This window comes from Macrobrachium nipponense, chromosome 5 (genome assembly GCF_015104395.2).
Source record: "Macrobrachium nipponense isolate FS-2020 chromosome 5, ASM1510439v2, whole genome shotgun sequence".
Classification (NCBI taxonomy): Eukaryota; Metazoa; Arthropoda; class Malacostraca; order Decapoda; family Palaemonidae; genus Macrobrachium; species Macrobrachium nipponense.
Window position 1 is genome coordinate 139,438,648 of NC_061107.1, and position 11,558 is coordinate 139,450,205.

Below are 11,558 nucleotides of genomic sequence, written 5' to 3' on the forward strand. Positions count from 1 at the left end.
TGGAAACAGAACATACAGCCAGCAGAGGGTTCACAGGAAAAAGAGCTTAAGATATAGGCCTAAGAAGTACCAGTCTGCCTACATCCTTCCCTTTTGAGATACGTCCCTAAAGCTGACAAGAGTCTATTTTCCCCCAACTTAGGAACCCCCTATCTCTGGCTGGCGGGTTTTGGTTTCCCGCGTTTACTAAAAATCAGCTGATATTTGGAGGAAATGGCTGCCGTTTTCCAAATCAAACTAATTAATCAATTACTGGGTAGACGAAGAGATCTATAAACGTCACAATATATATATATATATTATATATAATATAGATATATATATATATATATAGATATATATATATATATAATATATAATATCTATTATATAGTATATATATATATTAACTGATTTATATATTATATGATATGTTATCAATATATGTTAATATGTATGCATGCCATTATGTAAAAACTTTATAGACCATGTATTAGTTGTTTACTAATAACATCCAAAGACAGAAAATAGGTTTTGTCAAACAGGATAAAACTTGCAAAATCATGTTTTTCAGATAATGTCACTGAGAATGTTGGCAGATCATCACTTCCCGTAGGAGAGCAACCACCAAATTTAATTAATTTAATTTTTTTCTAAAAACGAGAAGACAACTTCGGGGAATTTTACAGCTGGAATGATGTTTAATTTGTTTGTCAATAAAGAAGAAAACAATTAACAAAGATCTTCATTGCATTATCATACAAGTTAAACCATGAAATTCTTACCCGTTGTCAAAGGAAAAATGGACATGAATAAAAAATACTTGTGACGATGATATTATTCTCTAATTTTCCTACTTACTCAACTAAGTTTTCCTTTGTCTCTGGTTATCTACATTTACATAACATTTTAGTGGCTGTTTAAGAGTACTGATGTGTGTATTTGGCAATATGTTCTACTCGCATTTGCTTCATAATTGCTCTCACAAACACACATTCATACATACTTATACACATACAAATGCATTCCATATAGAATTGTAATCACCAGTGCCAAACTTTAGTTTATTTGCTCTATTAAGCGACGATTCCCTGGTTCCTCTCTTCACTGAAAATGATCTCTTTTCTTGATTATGTCACTATGTTCTTCCGAATTTTATAAAGAGGTATGCATACCTCTTTACATAATTGGCCATACCAGTGATCAATTTATTGTTATTCAAATGTATGCAAGCACAAAAAGGAATTTTATTGATATAACATGAGTAAGCAGTCTGAAAAGCAGGCAAATACTGTAGCATACTGCCGAAAAAGGGAATTCGTTAAGTATAGATAGAAATTCTTGCTTTCATTTTCTCCTTTTTCCGGCTTCCACGATATCTTAGATCTCTCTTTCATAAACCTATTTTAGTTTATAATTATTGTTAATTATTTAGTTCTTATTTCTGGTGTGTCCTTATTCTCCCCACTCTATCAGTTTACAATTTCATAAAATTTGACCAACCATTCTATTAGGCCATGTTGGGTTTTATATTACATAGAGACTTAACTAATTAGAGCTATGAAAGGAAGAGTGTATAAAAGTTATTGCATATCTCAACATTTTAGTATTTTCACCTGGCTGATAAAAAATGTGGGCGCTTGATGTACCCAGCAACACCATAAAGATGGCCTGATCGAAAAATGATCTTATGTTTCAGACATAAAAAGGTAATCTTCTGGAAGCACTTTTACCACAAAATGGAATATCGGGTGAATGTAGCTCGAACAACATCTATTTTCGAGACGGGAAAAATTACGATAAAATACTCTAAAATTCCAATTTCATTAAAACAAATCTTCGAATCTTCCGGAATTCTTAGGTAATGAATGCACACATTCATGAACCACAGACATTTTGCAGGAGTCACCAACAGGGATTCGTTCATGAAATCCGGTATCTGGGAGACGTCATCACGAAGTTGCTAAAAGTTGAATCTGTCATCGAACAGAGACGGCTAAGCTTTGTGTAGTTGTCACCTGGAGAACGTTTCCCAAAGTCCAACTGAAAATCCTCAATTCGAGATCATTCACAAGAGTAAAGGGAAGATGTCAGTCAGCAAATGTTGCCGGATAGTGCCACTTTTTTTAATTTATTTTTTTAACCTACGGTGAATTTTTCTACCCTCGGCTACTTCTTGCTTTTTGTCTAGCCATCACTATGTTTCCAATCCCTTATAAATTTCCAAGTTATAAATTCAATCGGCATAATATCACATATAGACTGTTCTTGTTATTATTATTTCAATTTCGTCGAGTCATTTACTTACGTAGTTAACTCTATCTCTCGCCTTACTCAGATTAGTGTTACCGTAATTTTAGTGCCAATAAGCACAGTCAGCAGCAATGTTGTAATGTATTCCGTATCGTTTATGAAAGCCTACGAAATCCTGACGTACTCCAAGACACGCCGTAAGCTACTTGAACTACAGCTAATCTCCTGAGATCTCCTTTGGCGTCCCTATTTAGTAACATGTGCATGACATGGCAGATGAGAGGAAAGAACATTCCATTCCCATCCGAAAGGCATATGCTCGTTATATAGACGACATCTTCATTGCCACTGATACTGCCGAAGAAGCCACATGCCTACATTATGCCTTGAAGAGGAACTCTACACTGCTGAATATGGTGTCGAAGACCGACTTCCCATCTTGTACCAAAAGACAGCTAATGTTGGTCTGTGTTGAACGCCCGTAGGGAATGCCATGATGCATACAAGCACTCTGTGGTACCCGCGTACGTGAGACATGCTATTACTAATTATGCACTGTTCCATTTGGGAAGCGACTCACGCAGAGCCCGAACGTGTTAGGCAGCTCCTCACTAGTAACGGATATGACAGCGATCTGATGGAAGTCTGCATAAGAGAGCAGTTAGATGTGTATACCAGCACAACAGTGACGACGCCTAACTCACCGAGAAACGTTATACTGCATTATGAAGCCGCATAATTGACGGCGGTATGACACAAACGAATTCCGGCGAGAGAGTTTCCTTACGTGTCTACTGCCGCCTGAACCTTGTAAGCGCACTAAATGCGAAATAGCAAGGCCTCCCGTAGAGAGGGAGACTGGGTTATGCCTTCATATCCAGCGACCTCCGGGATGGATTTACATGAAATTTGTATCCTGTGCTTGCCAGCGATCACTTTGGAATTGAGATCAACATGAAAGGAAGAAAAATAACCACCCTCCCCCTTTTCACGCTCTCCTTTAAATCCTTGCCCCAGAAGCTGTGTAGGGTGAAAATGAGCCAACAAGTAACCAGTCTTGATCCATCTTTCAAAGAGGCCGTTTGTGACTCGTGAAACACAAATTTTAAGCGTAAATTACTAAATAATTGATGAAAAAACTGATATATAAGAGAGACTATCTTTCAGTGATTTCACTAATTTTGTGATTTTTTCAGAGTGTTTATGGCGAGAAAAAATTATCTTAAAGTTCAATGAATACTGGCTTTGTGCTCCGAGACCGTAAGAAATCATATGGACCCAGTATCGCTCTTAAACTGTAAACAACACGTGTATAACTAAAAACATGCCGTATAAGTGTTACAAACCTTATTGCAAAGGGTATTGTGACAATGGCCCAAAAGTACGTATCTTCCGATATCCTGACAATGAAGCCTTAAAAAGATTCAGTGGCTTCGAAAAATAAAGAGGAAGGATTTTTCTGCAAATAGAAATAATCGGGCATATGACTATTTTTATAAAATTTTTTTTGTGCTTATATACTAGCACACACTAATATACTATATATATATATATATATATATATATATATATATATATATATATATATGTATATATATGTATATATATATGTATATATAAACATATTATATATATATATATATATATATATATATATATATATATATATATATATATATATATATATATATACGTATATATATGTGTGTGTGTGTGTGTGTGTGTGTGTATATATATACACACACACACATATATATATAAATATATATATATATATATATATATATATATATATATATATATATATAGATATATATATATAATATATATGTATATATGATATATATATATATATATATATATATATATATATATATATATATATATATATATATATATATATATACATATATATATATATATAATATATATATATATATAGGATATATATATATATATATATATATATATATATATATAGGACTGGTAAAAATGTTCTGTAACAACAGAATTCCATCTAATAAAAGGAGCCCATAAAAACACCAAAATGTAGAGAGAAAAGTACTATATTTCAGAGACTGCTGTCTCTCTCTTCAGGTATATGAATGAGAAAAGTTTACAGAAAAGGTGGTATTTATACCAAGAGATCCGTCCACAAGTAAGCCAATTTAGGTCACCCCCGCTGATAATCTTCCTTTAATCTTCTTAAGCGTTGGTTGAATGAACACTGCGTCGACGACATCTGAGATCCACGCCCCTTTTGAGATGTTCATTACCTGCTTCTCTTTTATTAAGGCCGATTCCATCATTTGACTCTTGTACCGGCAGTTGCTGCTATAAATTACACGTGACATATTCCAGTTTATTCTATGGTTATGTTCATTTATATGGTTGAAAATAGCCGAGTTCTGTTGTCCATACCTAACTGACCGTTTGTGTTGTATTAATCTCTGGGGAAGTGATTTACCTGTAAGTGAAAATTAGGTTTAACAACTGCTAGAACTTTCAAGTACGTTTAATCTTGGTAACTATTGAAGAGACATTCACAAAGACGAGTCTCTTTTAATAGCACCTACTTCATTATCGCCAGCTCCTAAAATGCTAGTTGCGGTGTTAGTAAATGAGGATAAATCTGTTCACGTGTCGAGGATGTGCCCTTACGGAAATTACATGACTACGTTATACCAGCCCATGTTCAGGACACAAATACACTGGAAACGTTGTTAACCGAACTGAGAAAACTAGACAAGCAAAATAACTCTTCTATGAATCCAGTTACAACCACTCAGTTTGTCTTAACATGTCTGACTGCTATACAGAATCAGTCATTCAAGTATTTAATGAATTAACAATTCATCTGTGAGCAATTACGCTTAATGACATTGAATAACATAGAATATTCGACGGACATTTTAATTTCTTCATCTTTATTGTACACTATTTCACCTCGTGCGCACAGATTCGTTAGAGATAGAAAATGACTTATTTCACCAAGTTTGCCAACGATCAGTCGTATTTTCTATTCAAAACAACTCAGTCCTGAAACTAAGCGTTACTATGGAACTTTCCTTGCTTACCTTAGGCAAAAATCCAAATCATTACAAGACAAAGACAAAACAGCAATAGTAATGATAAATGAGATTCATTTGAAGCCGCTTTTTCCATTATAAGGGTGGGTCTGTTGTTGAGTCTTCCACACAAATACACACACACATATATATAAATATATATATTATTATATATTGCTACTTTCAAAACGCATATATCCCCTCTTTGACTATATAAACTGTTATATGTAGAGTTTTGCAACATTTTTTTAGATTCCTTAGCTAGGATGTTTTAAAATGTGTGTTCAGATTCTGCATAACATAATATAGAAAGAATATATATTGTAGTATGAAAAGAGAGAGAGATTATCTTTGTCTGTTCGAAGCTAGAGTTGTTTTTCAAAACCTGTCAACACGTTTGATTAGAGACCTCGAGGTCTTTGTTGTGTTTTGGGAATTCTGTCATCATGTCTGATAGGGACTTTTGCTAGAGTCTGTTTCGATCGGGTACATATCTTTGTTGAGCTAGTACGTACACGTTCATCTTTGCCGAAACCACATGTAGATTTCAGTTTTTCTATAAAGTTGCGTCATGTTAGAAGCTTCTAGAAGATTGCGTCATCTTATGCTTGCCCAAAACGCTTTGAACCGGTCAGGCTCTTGAAGTACCCATACAAAGAAGAGGTTTTCATTACATCTTAGAACCGAGTTGCGTTCAGACATCTCTCTCTCTCTCTCTCTCTCTCTCTCTCTCTCTCTCTCTCTCTCTCTCTCTCTCCCTCCCTCTCTCCCTCGACATACTTGAGATTATATTAACGTAACGTAAATTGGTCACTCGTAACTTGTAGATTTCTAATTTGATATTTCTTAGAGTTTATTTAGTGTTATTTAGTGCTTTTTGTGGAATCTGAACAAACATTGTAAAGTGTGTAACGGTGCCTAATTTTGAGAAATATTGTGAATAGTGGTGAATTTTTTTGAACAAGCTGCAGCAGAAAGAAAGAAATTGGTATACCAAGAAGGTAAAGTGTGTTATATTTTTATTAGTTGCAACTAATAACTATTGGTTACGATGGTTTAAAGAACTAATAATTAACTTAGTTATTTTCATTACTTAATCGTTGCACATTTACTTAAGTTTAACACTTGTGAATTAATTTGCATTTACTTAGAATTATTTTCAAGTTTTATTGTTGTTTAGCACTTGTGAATTCATTTCCAAATTTTAAGTATTGCCTAACACTTTTGTATTTCAATTGAATTAATTTTCTTGAATTTTGTGATAAATTAATTTTCATTTAATTTTACTTATAATTGATTCAAGAATTAATTAAACTTTGCTTTGTTTTCAAGTAACAGTAATTTTCCCTTATATAGTGAATTTCACTTATAAATTTTGAGTTTAATAATAAATTTTTGTATTTAAAATTTTTATAAGTGTTTTCATTTAAACCAGTATATTGATTATATATATGTTAGGTAGAAAAATAGAGTGGTAATTGATCTGTTTTTCTTCACTTTTACTTGAAGTGACTTAGAACCAGGGAAGTACTTAGACTTTCGAAATCAGGGAAATACTTAGACTTTTAAAGTTGTTGATGGAGTGATGCCCTTTAATTACTTACAAGATTATCTCACACCTGTTTTGATGAACTTATTCTCATTTTCTGCAATACTGGTGAGTTGTTTAAGGGATCACTGTTGCCTTCATAGTATTCAGTCGTTTAGTACCTGTGATGAGGGTTCAGGTGACTGGCTGTTGTGAGGTAACAGTTAATGAATGGTAAGTGTAGTAACCAGATACTTGGCTCTTCGTCACAATATATATATATATATATATATATATATATATATATATATATATATATATATATATATATATATATATATATATATATATATAAACAAGACAGCCAGACGAGTGGAGATCATTTCTTCTTTTTATTTACACCTACGTTTCGGGAATCCTTTTCAATCTTCAGGGCTATAATTAGAAAAATAGAATGAAGTTTTTACAATATTGAAAATTATGCTAAAATAAGCTAATAATTACAAGAAACAAATTTTTTCTTATAATTATCAGCTTATTTTAGCATACTCTTCAATATTGTAAAAAATTCTTTCTATTTATAGCCCTGAAGATGGGAAAGGATTCCCGAAACGTAAGTGAAAATAAAAAAGGAGAAAATAGCCTCCTTCTCCCGGGGGCCATAGTTAGAGGTCGCATTTAGCCAACTGGTTCGCCTATGAGAGTTTTATGACGAGATGGGAGACTGGGTGTATTTTCGAATCCAGGAAAAAAAAAAGATTAGGTAAAAAAGTAACAGAAAAAAAGTCATAGGGAAAAAATTCTCATTAATCTTTCCTAGATAGTGACCCTAAAGGTTTTAACCCGGTATGTATTCATGTATTCACTTTTGCGGCATTTAGTACAAGCCTGTTAGGTTTTTTTGTTTTGTTTTAATCCGTTAAGTATCCACCTTTGCGGCGTGTTGATAAAGATTATGACTTCTAAGATAATGTGAATTTTTCCCTGTGACTTTATCACCGGCCACCATAAATTAATGTGACTTTTTTTCCAACCCAAATTATGACTTTTTTTCCCCTGACTTTTTTCCTGTGAATTCATTTCTGGCCACCATCCTTTCTCCTGCTCACGACATAGATGAACTACATGAAGAATTCTCAAAAAGCCACCAGGGTGCTGCAGATGTGTCCATGCCAAAGAAGTCTTTAAAAAAACTCAAACCCTGACAAAGATCCTTGTTACTACAATTCAAGGATCAATGAAACATATGCAAGAGTGTAGAGCAAGGAAGCTGGTCAGGCGGTAATTCACAAATGAAATGCATGCAATGCTCTGAGAGAAGTTGTCTCTCATGCTACACAAGTAGCCAGCGAAGTTAGGAGAGAAACCTGGCCACATGGTGGTGGCTCGACATAGTATCCAGGAAAGGAAAGGAAAATCAAGCCCACCATTCCAACCCGCAAAGAGAGGCCGGTAGATTAGTAGAACAGTTTGCGGATAGGGAAAAGTCATAACACTTGCCTCTATATACGAGACAGGCAAAATGTTCTCAACCCTGAAAAATGAAGAACAATATATATGGTTTGCAATACACCACACAATACAGATTTCCCCTCCACTACGTGAGAGCTAGACACAGCCCTAAAACAAAAAATGACTACGTACACCATTCTTAAGAACATGGGTGCACTAGCCAAGGTAGTATACCTCCACAGTCAACATAAGGAGCAGATCGTGTCAGGCCTAGGCTGTGGAATCAGCAAAACTCACAGCCTATCCTAAAGCCAAAAGAGCTAAACTCTTACAGGGCCATTTCTCTTATCAGTTGCACAGAAAAAAAAAACAGCTGAGAAAATAATCTTAAATAGGCTTCTCTTGAAAACAGGGCCCCTGCATTATCGCCTACAGGGATGGTGTAGGCAAGAAGAGTATACTGCAGACGTCATAACCACTATCAACAACAAAAGAGCAACTGGCATTTCTCGACTTAGAGAAAGCATATGAACTTGCCTGTGCCACCGCTATCCTTACGTCTTTAGTGGAATAATAAAAATAAAAAAAAAAAGATAAGAGGACACCTCTTAGCATGGACCAGGGAATATATTCAAAATAAGGAAGTGAGCGTCACCTTCCAGGGCGCCATTCCAGAGTTCCTAAGGCTAAAAACCAGAACTCCTCAGGGAGGAATTCTCAGCCCTTTCCTCTTTAATACGATAAAGGGGAAATGGGTTGCAATCAACTTTCCCACAGCAGTCGAGATTTTCATTTATGCAGAAAATGTGAGCACAGACAAAAATAAAGCTCACCGGAGAATGCAGAGAGCTTTGCTGCAAATTGAAAGGAAATGTGTTGAATGGGGTTTAAAGATCTACAAAGCTAAAACCAAAGTTGATCTCAACATTCCAGCAGCAGCAGTAGTCTAATCGGCCTCATTCAAAGAAAGTTGGAGGCTTTCCAATAATGGCTCCATCCTTCAGACTGAATTGGTAGCCACTGCAAAAGCGTTGGAAGATTCCTAGCATAAACAAGGAAACACAATGACTCACATCGACTCCAGAGACGCCATTCAAACCATAACCAAAGGGAAAGCAAATGAAAATATTAAACTCCTTATAAGCATATGGGCAATCGCCTCTCTTCACCAAAAGAGAGGCAGACAAATACACTAAAATGGATCCCGAGTCACGTTGGGATTCATGGAAATGAAGAAGTATACACCCTTGCAAAAAGCGGTCTGCAAAGCAGTAGCATAAGCATTCAACAGGGATCATTATTAACCCAGTTAAAAAGCAAAGCAGTGGCATTCTGCCAACAGCAAGAAGACAGCTGTGTCAGACAGGCCTTATTCGAAGGTTTAAGAACTACCAAATAGTATCTGGAAAACAACAACTTACGGCCGCATAATATATCGAAAGAGACATCCCGCAAATTAGCAGTTGTTATTCCCATGTTAAGATTTGGATGTCTGTGCAACTGACAAAGGTAGAGAATAATTGAAAAGCATACAATAACTGAAAATTTTTCTTTGAGGCGCCATTAGAGCACTACTTATTAGAATACCCAGAAACGACGCAGTTAAGAGATAAATGCCTCAATAACGATAGAACAGCCACGGAACTATCGAGGAGTCCTCGAGAACATTCAAGGTTTAACTGGTTTTCTGATTTCCTACCCGCCACCGAGGTAGGAAACAAGCAAATGATTCGACTATCGTTTAACGAACGATTGGGACTTCATATGACACAGAACCTGTCCATTATGAAAGATACCGCTAACACACGCAATCACCTGTGGAGTTCTATCTCTAACAACGCTTTTACTTTTAGGAATTTCTCCCTTCATTCACACCTTAAGTAAAATCGTCCCCACCCTCAAGGCTACCTTTTACTTTCCACTTAAAAATTACCCTCCCCCCCTACCCTTCTAGCGCTTTATCTCCCGCTATTTCTCCGACAAAATATTCTTCCTTTCCTCCATCGATCTCTTCTACTCTTGGTAATTTTCGATCGAGTAAATGAAATACGGCATGATAACACCGTAGGCTTTATACGTTTCGTTCTTTTACGTTAAATATTTCTTTTTCCTATCAGCTATCTCCGACTCACCAGTAGTTGCTACTATCATCTTTTAACCTTTCATTCCCCGCATAATATTTCATGGCACGACCATACATCATCACAAAGATAATTACTTTCATATCCTTAATTTCACCCGCACATTTAAAAAGGTCTTAAGGGCTGCTCTATGAACAACAAAATTCGTAATTCAGTCCTGATCAGACCGCCCCTGAATTGTTCAGTCTTTAATAAATCGGCTTTATCTTTCTCGGGATCTATGTGGTTCTGCACCCTTCTTTGGACAGGCAACCAATTCAAATCCTCTCGATCTTGAAATGAGAGGCGACGAGGCGATCCGTTGACTAGTTAAAAAAAAGAGAAAAAAAAAGGGGGGGGGGGGAGGGGGGAGGAGAATTCCGAATACATTTTCCTTATTTCTAAGAAGTTTGACAGAAGAGTAATAACAAGTACAGGCTGACTCAGACTCTTGATAAGAAGATTAGTATCTGCAAACAATGCCATCGTTTCGAATAGAAATTGTATAAAAGAGAGAATAAGCCCAATTAGTGCATATCTATCTATTCTCTAATTCATTAGGTTATAAGACCGGTGTTTAAAATAATCACTGAGCGTTTGATTTCTGCGTAATCAACAGTAACTTAAGAGACCCACACGACCCAGGTCGGGGTCATATATAGTATTATACATACACACACACACTACACACCACACACACACACATATATATATACACACACACACACACACACATATATATATATATATATATATATATATATATATATATAATATATATATATATACATATGTATGTATGTATATACTGTATATGACCCCGACCTGGGTCGTGTGGGTCTCTTAAGTTACTGTTGGTCATGCAGAAATCAAACGCTCAGTGATTATTTTAACACCGGTCTTATAACCTAATGAAGTTACACTAGGGCCCGAGTGAAATTGAACTTAATATCTACAGTACCGGCGAGATAGAGACCGAGCGAGAAAACCGGCAGAAGGCAACGAGGGGGTGGATGTCTTTCCTACCTCTTGACTGACGCGTAACTATCTAACCCTCAAGGGGACGCCTTGGCCTTCTCTTTCTTTCCTCTACTTCCCTACAAACCCCCGATATCTTTCCTCCTGGATGTGATTGGCTCCGGCACCCCTCCTTAGGCC